This window comes from Centropristis striata, chromosome 22 (assembly GCF_030273125.1).
Source record: "Centropristis striata isolate RG_2023a ecotype Rhode Island chromosome 22, C.striata_1.0, whole genome shotgun sequence".
NCBI classification, from domain to species: domain Eukaryota; kingdom Metazoa; phylum Chordata; class Actinopteri; order Perciformes; family Serranidae; genus Centropristis; species Centropristis striata.
Window position 1 is genome coordinate 11645136 of NC_081538.1, and position 23527 is coordinate 11668662.

Below are 23527 nucleotides of genomic sequence, written 5' to 3' on the forward strand. Positions count from 1 at the left end.
TTTGGGTCCCTCATGTGAATCCCTTCATGCCTGGTCTCCAGCGGAGCATCAATCATATTAGTACTTAATTACATGTATAACCCCATTAGATTCATAATTGATGTTTTGTTTAATATTTAAGATAATTTAGATGCTTATTAGATAAATAATTAAAGATTATGAATTATTTTCTAAATGAGTTATTTTTTGTTAATATCTAGTGTGCACTGGGGCGGGAAGGGGGGGTCATGAGGGGGCTGTAGCCCTTCCAGACTCCTCCTCTCAGGGACATAAACTCTTCTATTTCAACTCTTCATGAACACTTGCTTTTTATATGGAGAGTTAATTCAGGCAGAAAGATGCACCTGCATAAGCTGAACGGCATCAGCTGCCTCATTCATGCTTAACAATCATTGGCTTACTCACAGCTGTTTGAATACCAACTGTCACATCCAATCGATTGATTGACTGAAACAAAGCTAATTCTCTAATAATAAATTCTCATAATAAAAAAATAAAACATTCATTTAAAATTAATATGTATATGTATGTATGTTGGAACCATTCATTTTGTTGTTTTTGGTTTATATTTATTAAAAAATAATTAGCATTCATATACATGCAATCCCTGATCTGAACATCAGGTCAAGCATGCATATAGCTCCCGCCACAGGAAAACTGGTGGTCTAAACGGGGAAGCATTACAGTTTTTGACCGTGTCGTGTCGTGTGAGCATGAGTATACTAAGTGAGTTATAGGAATAAATGGATCACTGTATCCAAAAAGACACAGCTGATGGACATTTGTTTATTTATATCACAAGAACAAGCGTCCGAACAAGTTCTCTCCGTTCCCTCAGTGGCTTAATTGGTTAACTGTATTGTTTTAGTTGAAAGTCACTAAAGTATAGATATATTACATATATGAAAAGGAGAAAGACGTATACACTTAACTCAAACATTTTTTTCAAAATGTGATACATATACAATTTACAAATAATTTTCACTTTCATATACAAATTACCTCCTCAAAAACCTCAATATAGGGCATTTGTACAGGCAGCAAAATAGGACTAATATTAATGCTTTGGACTGTCCTCCGCTGCCATCTTGGTAAATGGACTGCACTTATATAGCGCTTTACACTACATACCCGACCCCAATTGAGGTCGCGAGATGATTTCTGGGGGTCGCCAAATCATCAAGTCAGCTCTGTCTCCAATGTGTTAAAATGTTCATGTGTTTTAGTCTTTTTGGTCATTTAATGTCTTTTTTTGGTCATTTTGTGTTTTTTTTAGTCATTTTGTGTCTGTTTTGGTCATTTTGTGTCTTTTTGGTCATTTTGAGTCTTTTTTCGTCGTCATTTTGTGTCTTTTTTGGTCATTTTGAGTCATTTTCGTGGTCATTTTGTGTCTTTTTTGGTCATTTTGTGTCTTTTCTGGTGATTTTGTGGTCAATTTGTGTCTTCTTTGGTCATTTTGTTTCCTTTTTAAGTCATTTTGTGTCTTTTTTGTCATTTTGTTTCTTTTTTGTGTCATTTTGTGTCTATTTTGGTCAATTTGTGGTCATTTTTTGTAATTTTTTGCTTAATTTTGTGTAATTTTTTGGTCATTTCGTGTCTTTTTTGATCATTTTGTGGTCAATTTGATTCTTTTTTGGATAATAGCAAAGGACTTAGACTAAAAGTAACAATAAAATATCTAAAAAATATATAAATGCACAGACAGAGATGTTTTAGTTGTTGTCTGCTTCATTATTTGTCCAAAATTCATCATATCAACTGAGTTTATATGATCTGAACTGTGAGATTCTGTTCAGTGAGGGGGGGCTGGGACAACATGCATGTTAAATTGGGGGTCGCGACTCAAAAAGGTTGAGAACTACTGATCTAAAGGAGGAGATGAGAAGACCTGTTCTGAAGTCTCGTGAGAGGTGACTTGATGAAAGATGAAGAATAAAAGAGAAAAGTTAGTGAAAGAGTAGTACCGGAAAGAGTTTTTTGTGGAGAAGTACAGAAAGTGTAACTCTTATCCAACAGATTTTCAATGTCATGACTGAATATTTGGATGATTTTGATAGTGTTGATGATATCTTTGAATTCGATGTCCTCTCGTACTTATTTGAGCCGGAGTGGACGGATGAAGAGCTCCTACAAATGGACGAGGAGAGAGAGAGCGGTAACAGGCAGAGGAGGGGGTTGCAATGCTCAGGGGACCTCTCTCAAACTACCCCTACACCCTCTCCCTACCCATTTCCACTCTGTTTGCATGTTCACATGGACGGTCTGCCGTATTAAGAACCATTCCAAAGAAAATAGCAGAGAGTGGAAGTGGCTTATAAGATGTTCCAACAGGAATTCATCAATTCTGACTTACTGATGCCGGTTTGTTTCCTCATGAGACGAGCTGTCAGTTCCATGCGACTATCTGTACAAACATAAACTGCTCAACTTAAAATATTATCATACAGATGTTAATAACAAATGTTAAGTTTTATTAAGGATCAAATATGCCCTTGGTCTAGTCTAGAAAATGCTCAATGTATTCATTTGATTGTAAAGTGATGCATATGTTGCATACATTAAGGGACTGTTACAAAAACCAGGCAGCTCAAAAATGTCAAAAACAGTGTAAGATAAAAGGATGTTTAAGAATCCAAGGGCAAAAGAAGCTTGAGAGTACGTTTTTATTTTTACTTTCTCTGTACATTGAATATTATTTTTTCTTATCTTTATACTTTGAAGCTACATCCCTTAAAATATATCCACATCACTGCCTTCTTAAACAACAGATCTGTTTCTGACGGAGAGAGGGAAGTTTGTCCCAAAGGGTGCCTCACTCTCTGAGTTCATTTAGTGACAGAGTGGGAGTGGGGAAGGTCCAGTTTGAGAAAGGCCCGTGGTGTTCATGTGGGTGCTGCAAATCTTTGCCCACAGAGGAAGAATTCAGATATCAGAAAAAGTCTTCCCCTTGAGTGAAACTTAAACACAATTTCAAACAGGCTGGAAGAAGCAAAAGGTAAAGAAGAACATTATTGTGATTGCAGCCCGTTTTGTGGCTGCTGTCTGCAGTGCTTTCACACAATACTTTCAGAAGCCTTTGCCCCATTTGTCACTTAAGGGCACTTTCACAACCCAAGTCTATTTGGTTAGTCCAAATCAGAGCGAAATGTATACTTTTGGTTTGTTTTGTATTTAGTCTGGTTTTCTTTCACAGTGCATATACTCACACTATTGTTTCTTATTGGTTTGAAAATTGGTGGTTGAAAAAGTAAACACGGAAATAAACAAAGCAACATGGAGCCGAACGCACCATAAAATGTGCATTGATCTATCCTGGGCCTGAATCCTTGATCAGACTTTCGGAGTCTGAGTCCGTCCTCTTCCAGTCATGTTGCATCTGTCGCTCTGTGCACATCTCACAAAATGCCCAGACTAGTAGCCCACAATCTGCTGCATTTTGGTTCATTTCCTGTAATTGGGTCGGATTACGTTCACAGTGCAATCGTACCGCACTAGGGTTCGTTTGAAAATGGACAGAGATCCCTCTCGCAAGTGGTCTTGGACCGGTTGTTTTTGTTCGGCACCAAAGTGCGATTGGAGCGTTCACAAGCGACTGAACGAACCGTAACAAGGATTTAACAGCACCAGAGTTAGATTGAAACCGACTAAAGTTTGGGTTGTGAAAGTGCCCTTAGAAATACTAACAGAGAAAATAGAGCCCCAGTTGAAAAATACCAAACTATCCATTTAAGCTTCCCCCAGCAGAATCCCTGCTGATGCTCTGATTCTTTGAAAGCCAGTTAAAACAGCAGAACCATCTAACAGCATAACAATTTACTCTAGATGGTCCATTCCTTGACATAGGTGTCTCTGGCTGAACAGGTATAATGGTCTTCTGCTGCCACATCTTTAACTTCAAACTTACAGTACATGTGATCTTGATTAAAACCAGGATTATAATTAATTCCTGGCATCGTTTCCAACCAATTTACTTTAAAGATCTGAAGATGTAGTGGCAGTCCTCCTCCTGCTCAGACTCATTTCCAGGTCAGCTGGCACATGTCTCTGATCCTATGATGGTGTATGTGAACTTTGTCCATTCCTGTTGTGGACAGTGAATACCAGCCATTGACATTAATGGGCAGAACTAGCTGCTTCAAACCAGTGACTAGTATCCAGGAATCTGTAGGATTCTCTCAAGAAAAAAAATCAGTTTGTTCTTTGAATCATGGGTTTACACAAGATGTTTTTTTAGTATGTCAACATAACTCTTGTTAGCTTTTCTAAGAATGTTCTTACATCAGCTTGCTCCCAGTATAATGAAAGAAAGCCGGGTGGCAACCCACTATTAAAACAAAAGGCTTGACTTTTCGAAACGTACATTACACATAATGTGACAGTGGACAGGACACAGCCAGCGGGAAGAGTTGAGTCAATTAGCCGTGAATACAAACCTTCAGCCTGCATTTGAATAAAAGAAGAGAGAAAGCATGTTAAGCGAGTCTGGACCAAAGTCACGGGCGACCCTTCCCCCAGCTCCACATCATTAGCTCGTAGTGTTTCGCCTCTGGTTCTGAGCCACGCTCGGATATGCTGCCTAACCCTGGTGGCATGGACGGACTAATTGCTCTTGAAATCATCCGCAGAAGAAGAAATGTGTATGTGCGTGTGGCAGCGTGTGTGGCCGTGTCGTATTTCTTCATGGCTGTGGTCTAGCTGGTACTGACATGTCCAGTCAGCTCTAATAGGTTCAGTTGCCAGCGAGCTGCATGTGTGTGTGCATGCGTAGCCAATGATGAGTTCAGAGCATAGGGAGAGGTCAAAGCAGAGACAGATGTGAGAACAGGCTCTCTGACAAGAACCCCCATCACAATGCTCTGATGTCGATGCTGCCTTCCCTGTGTGACTCAGGTCACTTCACACCATGGGAGTGTGTTCATGTACCTGAAGGTGTGCGACTGTCTGTGTGCAGTGTCACTCAGAGGCTACGGAGAGTTCAGGGGACATCGGGCTTTGTAGTGTACTGAACAGAGAAAAGGAGAGACAATAAAACAGCAGGAGGAGCCCTCATGTGAATTAGCTTCCATGTGAGTTGTGTACATGTGCATGTGGGGGTGTGACTGCACGCTTCCACATGCGCCTGTGGATATGTGAGCGCAAGGATGTTTGGGTAGGCAAGAAAGGTCAGCAACATCTGTGACATTAACACTCGGGTGCATTGGGTCCATGCACTTGAAAAAAAAAAGGAAGTGGCTGTCTCCTTATGTCTAGGAGACAAGGTCACATATCCACATTTACATTCACAGGAGGTTTTTTTTTATTCCATAGGGTCATGACAGTCACATATTTCATATAGACTTTTGACTACATTGTAAGCCTCCCACAGGGTTTGATCCACAGTGTCCCATTGCGTCATTGCCCCCCTTAAAATATAACCTGCCACGTCACTGCTGCCTCCCTGTGCTAACTGACGTCAGTAAAATAGAGGGCAGAATCAAGCTTTTAGGGGACATTTTATTTTTAGATTTTACTATGTATCAAAATGAATTTTGTGGCCAAGCAGCAACCTCTGGAGCTGAAGCCAACATGGAAGTGCCAAAAACTGCAGTTCCTAAAATGGCCACTTGAGGCTGGCTCAAAAAGTGAGTCAATCCACACAGATTCCTATGCCAGATTCCTATGCCAGATTCCAGAACAGTGTCTGTACACAAATAGCTTGTTAGGGCGCTTTCACACCTATCTCGTTCGGTCCGGACTTTAGGACTTTTCAGTTTGATCCAAACCTAAATTCCAGGTGTGAAAGGTGCCGCGGACCATGGTCCGCACCAAAGGACCAAAGTTTGGTCCGACCAAAAGAGGTGGCCTCGGTCCGGACCAAACGAACCAAGGTCTGAACCTTTTGCAGTGTGAAAACAACTTTTTTTATAGTTTGGACCTTCGCATCAATGACAGGAAGTTTTTTTTTTTTTACTTTGCCATAACTGGCAGGATCGCGAGCCGCTTTCTCCTCCTCTCCTGTTGACGGCGATACAGTTTTTCATGATGAGGATCATCTTGCAAATACCAAGCACTCTCACGTATTGCTCATTAAGCTGGTGCTGCTGGTAGCAAAAGACCAGCAAAAGTATTACCACAGGTAAAATGTGGCTCGCTGGATTCATTTTGTGTAAACACGTTAAGGAAGTAACACTGACGTCAGATGCCGGCCGGCCTAGCAACGCAGCGTAACCAAAACAAAATGAGCCACAGAAGTACACAGGGAGATGAAGTGTCCAGTAGAATTGTCTTGTAAAGTCTGTCATTCCTTTTGCAGTGTGAAACCAAAACCAACAGGACCAAATGTATACAATGTAACAGAACACGGACCTTGGTTCAGACTTTCAGGTGTGAAAACGCCCTTAGAGAGTAAAACCCAGACTTTGTACTTTTCAGTTTAAATTAAGTTGGCGAGGATTGCATATTTTTGGTGTTCAAAAAGATCAACAGAGTGTTAAGTCTGTTGGTCACATGTGTAAAAGAACATCTGTATCTGAAAATTGAGGCCAATGCTGAAGTGCCTTAAACCTGCATTTTTTCTATTAGCCAGCAAGGGGCGACTCCACTGGCTGAAAAATAAGTTCAAGTGTACAGAAATATATGAGAAAATGACCCTACTAATTTATTACCTCAGTAAACATTTTCCAAAGTTAATGGTCTTAGTCACTAATTTCACTAAGTCTTTTTCAGCTTCAATTCTTCAATACAGCTTGATGTTCATTTTTTAAAATTATAGACCCATTAATAATAAAATAAACATTACGTTATAAATTGTTAGAGCAGGGCATGCTTTTGGGGCGTGGCTATCTTGTGATGGACAAGTTACTACCATGGTGATGTGTGGAAGTGTTTTTTTCTCAGATTCTTTTATCGTGAGTTTAACAGATGCACCTTGCTAACCAAGTTAGCAAGCTAGCTTTAGCTAATAACTTAGCATCCTCCTCCCCAACTTCATTCTACAAAAAACCAAGATGGTAACGACCAAAAATGCCAAACTCAATGTTTCTAAACCATAATCCACAAACTGGTGACATCATGGTGGTTATGTCTATCTCTAACACCATTTCTCGTATCATGTTAATGTTATTTTTTTTCAGTGGGTGAACAGTTTTCACAGTATTGTCTATTGCCTTCCTTGTGCTAGGGGCATGGAAACATGAAACATTGCTCTCTTACCTGAAGATAGTATCAGGACAATGCGCTGCCATCAGAACCTATCTCCCTGTTAAACTAGCATGACTTTCATTATCAATGAGACTCAATGATAGCGAATGTCAATTTTTTCTTGATTGGGCTTCCTTTATTGAAGAACAAAGACAATTTCTGTTACACAGAGAGCATTATCTTCCCCATGTGTTGGTACAGAGCTCGCATTCACCCAGTTATCACAGTCATTAGAACTGTTCTTTCTTGTTTCTAAAAGAACAAATGTATACAATGCTGTTTACATCAGTTATCTTTACATGGTATTTTAAACCAAAGTCAGTTTCAAATATAATTGAGTCCATGACACATTTATTTCTGCTGTGATAAAATTACCCAGTCTAAAGATGGAAAGAGACCCAGCAGCAATCACTGGCATGAAGGAACATGTGCATTGTAGTGTGAAATACTGGAGAAGGCTGCAGTGTTTTTCCAGCATTTTATGAACAAGGCTGCACTGTTGATGTAGAAGCCCAATTAAAATCATAGCTGCCTACAAAGTCTTTGCCTTTCTTTTGCTGTTTTATAATGCATCTTAATATGCAGTGTTTCTATACTAATTCTCCTATACAATTAATTGTTGTAGTTTATTGTTTTTGCTGTTATACAACAAATCAATGTGGTCTTATTGTCAGCACGTTGTATTGTAACGATGCAATACCAACAGATAACACTCGCCTCAAACCGACCTTGTGATGTCATTTCAATTCATCTTCAGAAGAAGCTCTTTTTCATTCTTTGTGAAGATTTGTCTCATCATATGTATTATTTAAGCTCTTGAAAAACTTGAACAGACGCAATTAACACAGTAGAGTTCTGGGCGGATTGAGTTTTCAAGATACAGTGAAGATAATGGTATCATATGAAAGAGCTAAGAAAACCCATTGGTACCACATTGTGATGTGTTGTTGGGAAGTGGTCTAAATATTGTTCCAAAGTTACGCTAAGTTATGGCGAGGAAAAATTGCAACCTTATCTCACAACATTATGGAAACCTGAGTTAAGAAGTCTTGGTCATTTCACATAATTTTGTGAAACAGCAGAGCGTTCTAAACGCAGCACACATGTCATTTTACTTACACGTACAGTCAGTGGTTGTAAAAAAGGCTGCAGTTTCTGTGAATTTAGGAAAAAGACAGTTTCAACAGCAAATAAATGTACATAAATGCTGTGAAGTGAGCCACAGAGTTACGTAACTTACGTAAACAATGTAAGTTACGTAAACAAAGTAAGTTCGGTCAGACAACTCACGTTATGCAGTGTATGTTTATTACAACAGCACAACATATTAGATTTGGTGTCTAGGCTCCATCCTCATCACTCCTCAGGCAGTTACATGAGGTATTGAGGAGTGATGTAGTAAAGTCCCCGGTCTACAGGCCTACAGTTGGATGCTGGGTGGTGGTGGGGCTGAGAAAACAAGCGGCGATGCAGCAGCAGCATTTGCTGGCAGAGGGAGAACTGAGGATTACTCTCATCTTAAATAGACCGCCAGATTGGATAGAGGGTGTGTTTTTGTGGAGGATGTATGAGGAGTGGGGCATGTCATGAGTATGGCAGCACAGCTCAAGAATCCTGCCTGAACCAGCTCGCAGACGTCGTTCCATTTACGTAAACAACGTAATTCACAAACTGTGAGCCACGTAAAAAGTCGTTTACTATTGTTTTCACATGGAACATGAACCCCGTCCGTTTTGTGAGATCAGGCTGAAAAATTGGCATGCCATTTTCAAAGGGGTCCCTCTCACCTCAAGATATCTGAAAATGGAGTCTATGCTTTTATGGATACCAACAACATTCCTCTTTGCAGACAAAAATGTCCACTATTACAAGCCATGGTCTTACGAAGAGCAAAAACTATCACAATTAATGACGCTATTAGTGGTAGTCCTATTGGGGTATTGCTGCCAACAGTGGCCTCTACAGTAGCTGCCATCACAAGTTTCCCTTTTTCCCCTTAATAATTAAATTATTCATTTTTATATTGTCTTAGAATGATGTACAACTGAAAGTGTGTTGATGATGGAAGTAACTTTGCATCTCCCAAATGTCAAACTTATAAAAACTTGAGGTTATTAGATTTTGCTTTCACACAACAAACGACCCGCACCAGAGTCCGCACGGAGGCATGCACACAGAAACACTGTCGGTTTAGTTCAAAGTAACAATAATCCCGCAAAGACTCACATCAGCCTGATTAACTAGGACAAATAGCAAATTTAAACAGTTCCCATGTGAACAAACACGGACAGAATGCATTGTTTCAAAGAGAAAAGACACATGCATAATTAATTAAGGTAAATAAAGGCTGCGACTCCAATTATATTTGCTAAAAAATAGATCAAATAGAAAACAAATTTTGTCAACCTGTCACATTTTGGCTTAAAAGAAAACATGGATAATAGATAGATACAGGTACTAGCTCCAAAATAAAGCTTCCCATCAAATAAATGGCTTATTTATGTGTGTGTGTGTGTGTGTGTGCTGTGCTCTTGAGGGAGACAGATGGGACAGACCTCCACCACCCCACACTACTTTCTCTCTGCATGACTTCTCACCACAGTCTGTGGGTTGTTTTAGTGCCAGAGCATCACACACACACACACACACACAGGCACACAGGAGCTCATGTGACAACAACTACTGTTTCATTAATCATCTGTATGTGTAAATTAGGCATGAAAAAAGAGTATTTGGAGCATAAAGCCTTGGACATACTGTCCTTTGCTGTGTTCTGTGGTAATAAATTGGATGATGGAGTGAAGTTAACGAGCTGCTGTCCTGGTACGGTTTTGATCACAGCAATGTAATTGACACCACCACACTTATGTAGATTGTGTGTTTCCTGTTTTTTCTTGACTTTCAAAGGGTAAACTGCATTTTTGTAGTTAGATAGATAGCTAGATAGCTAGATAGATAGATAGATAGATAGATAGCTATAGCTAACAAGGTAGCTAAAGCTAACGTTGCAATACGCTAACTTGGTAATTTATCATGACATGAACGACGAATGACATGAATGACGTGAACTGGTCAAAACAATTCTACTAAAAAACAATGTATGATGAAAAAAACTATGAGCATGTTGACTGTTTTTGTATAATTCTAATGTCACCATACTCACCATTAGCTTAGCAGCTGGCGAGGGCTACTTGCTAGCACAACGTAGTCAGATATTAACAGCCACTTAGCAAAAAATAATAATAACAATAATGCCAGTACTCTATATGTTGAATGAGTAGTGATGTCCAAGTCGAGTACTCATGCCCTTAGGTAGTCATTTTATTTTCAAAACAACTTTTAACATCAACATGAATACTTTAATAGGTCTTTAATAAGTCAAAAAATGGAATATAACAGGTGAGTGTATTGTTCACTTGCAGGTTCAGATGATACGAATCAATGACTGTAACTCAAGCTTCCTCTGTGGTTTTAATGTTTTGCCAGGAGGTCTTCTTCTCACCTCAGCCTTCTTTGTTTCACTTGTTTACATATTCACACCTTTTCTCTCTTCCACAATCACACTTGTTTCTCTGTTTTATATTTACATATGTTGCTTTCACATTTAATGCCAGCAACTATTTACGTGTGTTAGCAGTATTAAAATACTTTTTAAATGCTGTGTCTTTTCCCCCCAAGATTAACAATTCACCAAGTGGCTTATTAGAGCAATTCTACAAATCAGCGGGCAGTGCTGATTAAATCAACTTGGTAATAAATGGAATGATCTAAAGCCTTCTGACGCCCAGAGTCCTCGCAGCCCACCTGCCCGATTAGGAGGCAATTTATCCCGTGGCTTGCCACAGAGTCTCGTACTTTAATTGTGGGAAAAATGTGAATGTCATTCTGTTTTGCCTGATGGCATAAACAGCAGGTTCTTGATGAAAAATCTCTGGGCAATACTTTATCCGCACCATGAGAAAAAACAATCCTGAAACCCAGTGGCATTGCCAGACCCAGGTCAGAGGGCTTTACATTTCTGCTTTTATGGTATGTCCCTAAATAATAAATTGTTCCTCTTCTGACTGATTTATAATTCAAGACCATGATACGGACTCTAGAATCACTCCACAAATGTGATAAGTGCATGTGCTAGGATCCAACAGATACTGCCAGGCAGCAAAATGTGCGACCTTTATTCCCATGATGGTGGGATATGCTGAGTACTTGTTTTTCTTTTTTGGGTGCATTGGTTCTCCAAAACTCTGCTACATATGGTGGATTGCAGCTGTGCAAGAGCCATGGTCAGAAAGAGTCTGATGAACACTGACACTTTAAGGTCAAATACCTATAAATACATTTTAAACCTATTTTAAATTAGTCACATAACCAATTTAATGAAGACCACAGTTGAAATGATGAATTGATTTTTTTTGTTGAACAACCAACTTATCAACATACAACCAACCATACAAACACAAAACCAACCAACACATTACCAACATAAATCCAATCATAACCACATTAAATCCCTGTAAAACCAACCATACCAACAGAAAACCAGCATAAAACCAAACCGCTCCAACACAACACCAACAGAAACCAACCATATCAGCACAAAACAGACATAAAACCAACCATACCAACATGACACCAACGCAAAACCAACTATACTAGCACAACACCAAACCAGAACCAATCATACCAACACAGATCCCACTACACCAAGCCCAAACTAACCATACCAACACAAAGAACAGCATAAAACCAAACCACTCCAACACAACGGCAACAGAACCCAACCATGTCAGCACAAAAGTAAGTCAAAATCAGCCATACCGACACAAAACCAACAACCTAAAGCTAACAAAGAACCAAATCAAGTTGACAAGGAGAAACTTCAAATGAACCTTTAAAAGGGGAAAAAGGGACAGAAAGGATCACAAGGGCAGACTCCATTCACAGGTTGCTAGCTTGGAAGCATGGCTAAAAGAAGGTCAATGTTAGAAATGTAACTTAAAACATTAAAAAGTATAACAATGATAACAATGTAATGAACTCAAACTTCCAACCTATTGGTATACTTTAAAAAAGGCCTAAAACCCAGGTCCTCTAACGTCTTCCTTGATGTACTGTCACACTATCAGTGCTTATATGCAAAAGGAAAGCACACAAAACAACACGCTATAACTTTGACAGTATATTTTATGAATTAGGTGTCTTTGATAAAGGTCAGTCAATCAGTGCTTTGTATATTTGGCAAAGGTCACACACACTGACACCTACCATGTAGCGCTGCCTTGTTTTTGATTCATTTTACACTGTTTACCGCATAATCAACCTCTAAACTGACTAAATTAGCAGCTACCTTCAGTTTGAATGTAGATGAGCTGGCCCATAGGGAAATGCTTATGCTAGTGCATATGCATGTCACTTTCTGTGTTTGTACTTGTATGCACAATCATGTATTTGTGCATGTGCGTGTGTGTTTATTACTCACTGTGAGCCTGCTTGCTCATTCCCACCTATGTGTGATTGTGTATCTGTATGCAGGGAGCTAAAAGTGGAGAATGTTGGCGAAAGCAACTCTCGGCAAGCATCAGATGGCTCGTGATGAATAGTCAATTAACTATAAACTTGTTCCAGGAATGACCAGTGAACGAGGGAGGAGAGGCTGGCTGTTGGGAAAAAAAGGCATCCATTATCTAGCAGCTAATTATCTAGCCACCGCCATTTCCATCCTCGAGATAGCTATGTGATTAAAGGGTTTGGTCAATCAAATAGATAACAGGGATTAGAACTGGGAGGACGGGAGAGGAAGAGAAAGGGGGAAAGCAACAAAATGAGCCAGAGGAGAGGTGGCTGCCTGAGGCCTCATTTTTTCTCGTGTACCTTTTTAACCACAAATGCACAAAAAAGTACCATTGTGATTTCTTGTTTTATTTACTGTTATTTCCTGGAACACTGCACCTGTATTGATTTCATCATCAAAATGCATACTTAAGAATGGGACAAAGCAGGAAAGGGCCAAATTCATAGTATCACTTTTCAGTACTGGGTCCTACAGACACAATTTGTCTCAGTATTCAAAATGTGTTATGATTTGACACCTGGCTGTAGTTGCTCCTGGTTCCTCCATTACTCTGTAGTCAGCAGTCATCCAAATGTATAACACAGTCATCCAAATGTATAACACATTTTAACATATTTCCAGAAAATTGGCACATCAGGAATCCATCGCCGCAGTTAAAATATTGCAGTAGAAGAGCAAACAATGAGATGTTATAAAAAAAGAACCAGTCAAACCTCAAACGATGAAACCAATGTACAAAATATGTTGGATTAGAAGGACACAAGGAAGGCTAAAACCTCCACCAAGGCCATTATCTACCTCAATGTGTAAAGTAAAAATTAATTTGTCTAATTTGTCTAATTTGTCTATTTGTCTACGTGATTCAGATCCACTCAAAGATCAATGGGTACTTCTTTGGCCCATGCTATACTCTTCCACTAAGTTTAATTAAAATCAGCCCAGTAGTTGTTCTGTAATCCCACTGGCAAACAGACCAACAACCCAAAGTGAAAACATAACCTCATTTGTGGAGGTGAATATGACATTTTTTCACATGATTGTTTCATGTACTAATTTGAGGAAGATTACAGTTTCCTCATCGCGCCACATAGTTTTGATATTTTCACGTGCTGCTATTCTAGTAATTCCAGTGGAGCAGAAGTCAGGTTGACTTTAAGTCATGTGATTTGTGTAGGCCATGATTTATAGTCTGTTTCTATATGTTTCCCAAGCGTAAAAACCTTTTTGTGACATGCATTTCAAGTCAGCACCCATTTAAACTGTGAGGAAAAACAAGTGAACATGGGAAGAGAGAGGCGATGTATATACTGTGTGTGTGTGTGTGTGTGTGTGTGTGTGTGTGTGTGTATATATATATATATATTTATATAAAAACATGAGAGAATGAGTGTGTGTATATGTGTGTTTGTGCGAGATGGATCCTCTCTGATCACTTGGCAGCTCGGGGAGGCTGATTTAATCTCCGCTCAGCAGGACTCCGTGATTGGTTAATCCCTGGAGGGCTTCATCCAATGGGGACATGAAAGGTCAGGTTAGAACTCAAATTGTGTGACAGTCAACCAAGACATCAGCTTTACACCACAAGCACAGTCCCTCCACTCATGTATAAACACACACACAAACATAGACAAAGCATTCTGTATACATGTAGGGAGCCACCCAGACAGAGAGCATGAAATATTAATGACCAATATCTCACTTTATACACACACAGACTAAAATGGTCTTTGCTGGAGGGGCCTCAATGGAGTGTTGAGGGGAGAATTGCAGTGAGATGCATGTGAATAACCCACAGGGGGGAAACACACCCCAATGCATAAACACAGCCCTTTCCCCATAGGACATTAATAGAGACATTCAACTGCACTGTGGGCCTGGGGGGACAATTATGTTTATCTCATTTACAATTATATCATGGCCAGAAAAATGAAACGACACCTGTTGGAACCCGTTTCACCGGGCAAAGTCTCACATTGATCATTCCGCATAGCGTTGAGAAATGACTGCTAATCTTTACATATTTATGCCCGGATATCATGCAGCATAAAGCAGGTCAATTTCTCAACTAGTCCGCGGTTCAATAGAAGAAGAAGAAAAAGAGATCTACCCGTTAGCGAGTGCACTTATCCTTCAAATTAGCATCCGCTGCTTTTAATGAGACAGTTTGTATTTTAATATGATATATTTTTGTTTTGATTTATTGCTGTTTGTAGGCGGATAAGTGTCAGTGGCTGACACCAACGTTTTACTTAGGTGGAAGGGGTGAATTCAAAGCGTCTAGATTAGCATACTGTAGAGAAGAGGGTCCTCTCTTTGGCAGGCCTACTGTGTGATTCTGACCGATAAGATGGGTATATTCATGAAAAAAGTCCAACACAGAAAACAAATCAGAAAAGAACTATCCTGAGTTTCTGCATATTGTATGTTTCTGTCTCATTTTGCAGCTAAATATCCCCAAGAATCACATATATTGTGGGCAGCGTCGTATTATGACTTTAAAAGCTGATTTTGCAGAGTTGTGAGCAAACAGATGAATATTCACACATTGAGCAAATAAAAGGGAACATTTGCAATAATGTGGAGTTGTATTTTTTAGTAACCACTAACATTAATATTGGCTCTGTTCCATTAAACAGGAACTTTAGTATTTTTCAACCTGGCCCCTATTTGTCCACATTCTGATGTCTAAGTGACTAATGGGGATAACAATTTTTGAAATTGTTCCTGTATTGCGAGAGAGCACTGCAGGGGGCTGTGAAACACGCTCTAATGTTTGCACAAAAGGCAATTACCCACCGTCAATGTATGTCCAGTAGGAGTGTTTTTTATTAAACAGATTCAGATTGTTAGGCTATTATAAGTGACTGACAGCATTATGGGACGATGGAGGCTTCTGAAATCTTGCGCGAGTTGATTGCTGTACTGAGATATTGGTGGAAATGTGAGTAGCAGAGAGGAGGGAGGAGTTTGTTGCGTTGGCGTTTATACAGTCTATGGTTGGCGTACAGAATTCGTAGCTGTTAGCTCAATGATTTTCAATAAAAACAATGGTTCATGTTTGGACATTTGGACCAAATTGTCAAGAGACAAAATGTCAAGAAACACTTTACTCAGCTGAACGTTTCGTTTGGAAAAACTAAACTCAAATCACATCGAACATTTTCGTATATGCTATGAATCTCAGTGTTACTGGCATCAATAATTGTGAGGGATTTTTTAAAGGAACAATCGCTCAGATTCTTCTCAATAATCGCCCATACGGGCATATGGATTATCCTTGGCTATACCATATTTCTGTTGTCTTTGCTTTCTGATGGATCTTCCTTGCAAAGTTCCAATTTTGCGTCTTCTTTCTTCTTCCCAATTCTTTCACATCTTTGTTGGATACGGACAGTCTGAAGCTGTAGCTAGTGTTTTACAAATGGATCCTAACACTCTGGTCCTTAAACTGTGCATTGCTGACAGGCCTGAAGTGACTATTTCGACCAGGATGACTACTGCCAGGCAAAAAGGAGAAGAAAACCTCTAACAAAGCCCTTTCTCTTTAAAGAAAAATGGTGTTCCAAGAGTGGAGGGACCTGCTGCAGACAGAGCAAACGTTACTGAGGTGACTTGGCATCAGTAAACACAAAAGCATAGCAGGATAACAGCAACTTCTCCCTCATTTCACATTGTGGTCAGGCACATTATAACAATCTGAGCCTGTCGGTGGCAAGCATTTATTTGACCCAGCATTACATTGACGTCCTTACAGCTCAATTTGCGGACACTGGAGCATTTGTTGTTTGTGTTAGTTGCGTTGGGACAAAGACATGGTAAAATAGGATTTAGATTGAAAAAAAACAACAACAATGTTGTCCTTTAGGTGTCCCAGGAAGCCTCTGTAATGAGCCAGCATTTTACCACACCAAATACTGGAACTGTCTTATTGAAATACACCCTTTAGGCCGCGTTCAGACTGCCAGCAAAAATCAGATTTTTAGCATGCCAGATTGGAACTGGATGGCTCTTTTGAAGTCTGAACAGTCACAAATCACATGAAATCCGATTTTTGCGAACCGGATCGAAACCACCTTCGGGAGGTAGTTTCAGATCGCATTTGGACAGATGCGTCTCAGTCGTGACGACGTCAGACGCTCTGACGCCGTTACTATGGTAACCTGTCAGATCAGTCAACAATGTTGCCAAGTCTGAACAGAGCCATATCCCATTTGGACACTTGCTAAAAAATAGTGTGGACAGTCAGCCCTAAAAATCGGATTTGAGTAGGAATCTGATTTGAATCAGATTTGCCTGCAGTCTGAACGCGGCCTTAATAATGTTACCAGTTACACCTTTTCCTGCTTTACAGTGGAAAAGGTCTACAGGGCTGGCTGTTAATGATGTTAAGCGTAAAATCAGCACCTGTTTAATTAAAGGCAATGCAGCATATACTGCCTTTGTGATGCATATATGAAGTTATATTTTTGAAATTGTTAACACCATGGTACGTTCTGTTATCTTGCACAGGTGTTGTTTTTTATTCTACCCACTCGTTCTATATGGGAGGTTACAGTTTGCTTGCGTCAAGCCTTGATAAAGTAATGCACGGTGATCAGTGTGAGCTGGTCACTGGGATGTGAAGGACAACAGTTGACCACCCAGCTGCTGCTGCTTCTGTTTTTCATTACAGAAGGGACAAAAAAAGAGCAAGAGAGAGAGAACAAGCAGCAGAAAATATTTCTATGATTGCTCAGGCACACAATTTAAAACCATCACCAGCCAAAAAACCATGAGATCTTTTTGAAAAATGAAAAAAAATAAAGATCAGCTGCCTATTCAGGAGAGTAACTCGTTTATTGATTTAATGGTCACTCCCCGCGCCACAGCTGCACTCATTCTGTGCGGCACACGGCACAGATCTACCATTAAGTTTTACAGTTACAATTCACAATGAAATGCAAATAAAGGCTGTCCCTTTGCACTTTATGTGGGCACTTTGTTCCCCTGCTTCCACGTGAGTCCATTTGTAGTGAACTGTGTCAATATGTTTCTGCATCAATGTCACCAAGTCAAATTCCTGCGGTTATTGTACTTGAAGATTAAGGTGATTCTTATTTTAGCTGCGGAATATGGCAGGCTGCCATCGCCAAAGGTACATTCATTCAGCAGCAGCAGCACTGTGATATCTGATCGTTCCCCCTCTACAAGTTTTGTAAAATGAGAATGTGCAGCAGACGGTTTGACTTTTGTTCAGTAATTATAATATTGCCCTATTATCTCAGTAATTGCGTTTAGACAATGTAAGACATTAATGCCACTCAACTTGAAAATGAAAACTAAACAAATAAAGAGGCAGAGAGGGGAAAAATAGAAAATGTAAAGCAAGTGGATGGCTTTGTGAGATGAATTTACACACTGTACTACCTGAATGGATGCTCACTAATTGAGACAAATGAACAACAGCAGAAAGGTGTGTGAGAGAGACGACAGTGAATTTATCTAGTCCATCTTTTGCCCTTTTACCTCACAGTTTTTTCTCTTTTTATTTAAATCCACATCCTGTTTTACCCATGCATAGCCTTTTTTAGTCTGAATAACAATATAGAGCGCAGCACATCCCGTCTTCCTATTCTCATACATTTAGAATCTATAAATCATGTATGGCAAACCTCATTGTTAAATGAGGTTATACAATAGAAGTCATTGTGAAATTCTCGCTTCTTCCATTTATTCTGCATGTCACACACTAATACTACAGGGAGTTCTTTCTTAAGTGTAATGCAGTGCAAACAAAATTAGTTTATTCTAGCAAAAAACTCTGTGTCTCTTTGCCAAGTAGTTACCAAGCCATTCCTTGTAATTTCTGACAGTGTGATAAAGTACAGAAATTGATTTCTTTCTAAACACTGACTTTTGTAGATGGAGCCAAAATGCTGCAGAAGCCCAGCAAGCACAGTTTTGTTCCAAAATGAGGTTATTCATCTTATGTAACAGGAATGAAGACTGCTCTAGCCCTGCATTTAAAAAAAAAAGTATGATTGAATTAATTAGTTTATGAAACAGACAGCTGAAATGATTGAATAAATCACTGAAATAGTTTGATGAAAGTAATGGATGAATTGTTGAAGGTTAGTTGAAAGTAATGGATGAATGATTGAAATAGTTGAAAGTAATGGATGAATGGTTGAAATAGTTAATTGAATGAAATGGATGAATGGTTGAAATAGTTAATTGAAAGTAAAGGATGAATTGTTGAAATAGTTAGTTGAAAGGGTAACGTTTTATAATAAGGTCCTTAATAACCATTAATTAACAAGTAATAAGGCATTGTTCTCGCTTCAGATCCGGTAGTTGCAAAAAGCATAGTTAACTTATAATAGATGAGCAATAAAGTATATTTTAATATCAATAAGCAAACAAAATAGGATTAATAAAGGCATGGCAAAGACATAATGGGTGGGTCATGGGTGTTTGTAATGCCATTATTAACACTTATATAAGCTTATAAACACACAATAATGTTAATAAGCATCTTGTAAGGACTTACAAGGGCCTTATTGCTTGTTAATTAATGGTTATTACAAGGACCTTAATATAAAGCGTTACCGTTGAAAGTTATGGATGAATGGTTATAATAGTTGAAAGTAATGGATGAATTGGTGAAATAGTTTGTTGGAAGTAACGGATGAATGGTTAAACTAATTAGCTAAACGTAAAGTACTGGCTAACAGTTATAATATACAGGTGGCTGCAAAAGTAGGTATACAGTAAGGATTATTCTAGTGTTGCCGGATCTCACCCCTATGGACTTCTTATTCTGGGGATGTGTAACAGATTGGGTTTTTGCACGCAAGCCATGTTCTGTTGATGCCATGATTCAGTTCATACAGGAGGCTTGCCAGGAAATTGATTCTGATAAAAACCTTCATGCCATACTGTGCATGTGTGCCCACGCTCAACTAATGGAGTGTGTGAATGCTGGGGGCAAACAGTTTGAACTTTTAAGGGATTAATATGTTTATTATTGATATGTTTGTATAATCAATAAAATATGTTTTGTTTTTCATTACTGTATACCTACTTTTGCAGCCCCTGTTTTAGTTAGTTAAGTTATCAGTAAACTTTATATTGGTGAGTATTCCAATGGAAAACCAGTCTTCATGTTAAATAATGTTCCACTCCTCCCATTAGGCCCCACAGTGGCTATCTGGCTGTACTGTCATAAATCTTCTTTGCCCCATGACAGGTGACACCATTCTCTAACCCTGACCTTAGTCACCTTTAGGCTGCCTTTAAATCCCACTTGCTGCTCAGCCCAACCAGCAACAGCCAAATAAGAACCCAAGCTCCCAAAATCCCTTTCCATACATGGCCACCCAAACCACTTAGTAGTGTAAGAACTAATCCGTCTTGTATCTCCTCTGCCTTTTGAAATAACTACATCATACGCTTTCAGTGCCTGGAAAGCCTGACGTCTCTATTCTCTTAATTCCACTTACTACCTGCTGTCTCAACCCCTAGATCTGCTCCCTATCACTAAAAGCTGCATCATACCACCCACCTAAAAATTTAACTGTCTTCTTTAAAACTGTTTGAATTGCCTCTTTATCTATATAAAACAGCTTACTCAAAAGCACAGCCCTTACAATTGAAATACTCCTTGATCTCTCTGACTTTCATGGGCTTTCATCTGAGCCCACTTTAAGTTAGTGCGGTGGTAGTGATGGTTGTCATGTCCATGTACTCCATTACAGGATGACTGCGCTTGTACTTTGAAGTTCTCTAATGTTTCCCATGGTACACTATGTAAAACAGAACAAAATGCATTTGCTAAATCCAAACATATTGCATGCTTTTGCTTTTTGCTTTCTGAATTTGATGCCAGATTGTGTTAGGGTGCTCCAAGCATCCCAAAAAGAAAACTGGTACTAGATTTTTGTACTTAGATGTTGAGTTGCTCTCATTTAGTTGACTAGTGAACTGCCCCACGAACAACCTCCCCCTCATCTATATACTGTAGTTTAGAAAATATTATAGATCCTAACTAAAAACCTAAGCAGAAGGGTGGGACAAAAGGTTACAATTACAAATCCATCTGCTTCTTCAGCACATTTAGCACATTAGCATCAACAGAATCCTTCCCCGTCTGTTCTTTGCTAAACCTGAGAATGAGATCCTTCCATCATACAACCTGAATAAACTTCCACAACAATCCCTTACATCTATTTCAAATAAGGGGCTTTGGTATCCATTGGGTAGTCTGTATATCTAGAGGTTAACCTAACCCTCTGTGCCTAGCTTTATTTATTTATTTATTTTTATATTTTTATTTGTCATTGCACAGAATATACAACGAAATTCAATGCAATCACGTACTGGACTCTGGAAAAAGCATAATAAATAGTAAATAACAAGATACATTCTTATCATCTCATCTCAATAAATAGTAAATAGAAAAGATACATTCTCATCATCTCAGCACTTAGTATATTCATGTCATTCATTCACTGTACCATCAACTTAGTGCCATTGTATGCATTAAAACAATAATGTAAATATATATTTGTCCTCAAACTTTCTGCTTTCCTTAAAGTTGCAAACCTAGATTCTTTCTTTCTATCTTTCTTTCTTTCTTTCTTTCTTTCTTTCTTTCTTTCTTTCTTTCTTTCTTTCTTTCTCTAACCTTCCTTGACTTCTAATTGAGTTGCCTTCACTCTCAGACTACGGCATCAATTTCCTGGTGCTGCATTTTCTTTACTGCCTCTAAAGAAAAGTTTTCCTAAACCACACCATGCCAAATTCAGAAATTAAACCTCCAATCCTGTCCAACTTCTTCCCAACTGTCCCTTTCAGCCCTTCCAGTGCACCTCTCACATCTGAATTAACAGTTGCCCACATGCCCTTCGACTAGCCTTAGGCAAATTCACTTTGGGAGTCTGCCCATCACTCCTCTCTTTCCTCCACTACTCACCAGTCCTCTGGCCCTGCCATTTGATACTACCTTCTGCTACCTCCCCAGTGTCAGGGATCTTTATATCCTGAAAACTGTGGTTATTAGCCTTTCACTGGACTTCACGCAACTGATTTGATTGACTTCTTAAGAAGTACCGATCAATGAAGTGCCCCTGGTCACTATCCTCTTCTAAACGTCTTTATTTCCCCTTGGTGTAAAACTATTGGATAAACAGTTAAAAAAGCTGAAAAGTACTGGATAAATTTGGTAAGAATGCACTTAACCAAACAGACACCATGACAATTCAAAAGCATAAGAAATAAATGATGGTTGGTGCCAATGAAGAGTACTGTTACATTATGTAAATAACAAAACATGTATTTTTAGTCCATGCCTGCAAGTATGTTAATATCCATTTGCATATAAAAAGCTACATTCTATGTTTAAAGGAATAAATCAAAGCACTTCATTCGCCCTGGATTATCCTCCGGCAACACTCTCTTTTTACGACATAACACCAATCACGACTAAGCACACATTTGATGCTTAAGCGATCCTCTCATCTCAATCTTTTTTTTTCCCTTTCCTAGTGTCGGCCATGTTTGGTATGTTTAACATGCTGGTACACTGCAGTGATGTTCATACTATGAAGCCTTGATCTCTGCTCCTCTGTAAAAGAATTTTGTGCAGTGACCTTGTCACTAGCACAGTGCATGTTGGTAATACTCCCTGTGGCGGTGTGGCCGTGATAGAACTACTGATCTGGGGTCAAAAGCTGCTGACACGGGCCTTAAATTACTGTGGTGACACACAACGAAGACTCTCAAATGGTCTTTTTTATATATATATAGTGCAAAGTATTTTCTATTCCCCAAGATTTTGCTGGTGGAGAATTTAAAAAGCAGTTTCAGAATAAGTGGGTAGCTTTAACTGAACAGGAGACCTCGGCTCTCACAAGCCTTGCCGTCTTTCAGGCAGTTGTCGAATCCTTTTGAAGGGTTTTGATTCTTTTTATCGAAATAACTTTGACCTTACAAAATCTTGCACTTTTCTGTCTTCATTGTCAAATAACCCCACTTGATCCAATGCCATCTTTAGCATGCTCTACATTAATTTGTTGTTTGGACGTCCACACACACGCCCCTGGCTGCTGCAGAAGCCAGTCCCCATCTATCGCGTGATTTGATTTTTGATCTGCATTGACAGACAATTATTCTGCACTCTGAGATGAGAGCTGAACTGTTTTGAAGAAGCGTTGTGATTGGTTAATGAGTCGGAAAGGGAAAGCTTCTTGATCTCATTTCTAGTGCTTAATTAACCTTGGAGTTGGAGATTTCCCCCGGTGCTGGGGACAAGGCAGGGTTACCTCACTCTTTTCTCCCAGTCTTTGTCTCTGTCTTGCTTCTGCTGCTCTCTCCGATGTATGACTCTCCCCCGCAATGACAAAAGGATGCTTTGCTCTCCACGTGTGTCCTTCTACAGGCAACAACCTTTTATTGACTGATTTATGAGTGCAAATATGCATATACAGTGCTTTCACATGCACAGATGTTCAAGCATGTGCACAAATATCTATGTCTTGTGCTTGCATATATCTCCTTTTTTCTTTCTGTGTAACATTTAAGTCTAGAATAAAATGATATAAATAGCACCACTGCTCCCCCCACCCCTTCTCTGACTCTCTCCCCGGGCCAGCCCAGTTCTGTGGCCCCGGGGGTATGAACCCAGTTCTGACAGAATTGATCTCTGTTTCCCGTCTCCCTCCCTCTGTCCGTCTGCACCCTTGGGCCCGCAGAGACTAGCCCGACACCCAGCCTCCACAGACGGCTCTGCACCAGGCC

At 39.5% G+C, this 23527-nt stretch overlaps 1 long non-coding RNA gene across 2 annotated transcripts in view; it reads left to right on the forward strand.

Annotated features, from left to right (window-relative positions):
• The window catches only part of LOC131960821 (uncharacterized), a 128237-nt gene that overhangs the window by 85781 nt on the left and 18929 nt on the right, over nucleotides 1–23527 (forward strand). Inside the window, exon 3 of one of the 2 annotated variants that reach the window (XR_009389767.1) lies at nucleotides 23482–23526. The exons of the other annotated variant lie outside the window; for it this stretch is intronic. This is a non-coding gene — a long non-coding RNA (uncharacterized LOC131960821). Of the gene's footprint in view, nucleotides 1–23481; nucleotide 23527 lie in introns of those variants that run through there. 2 annotated transcript variants of the gene reach the window in all.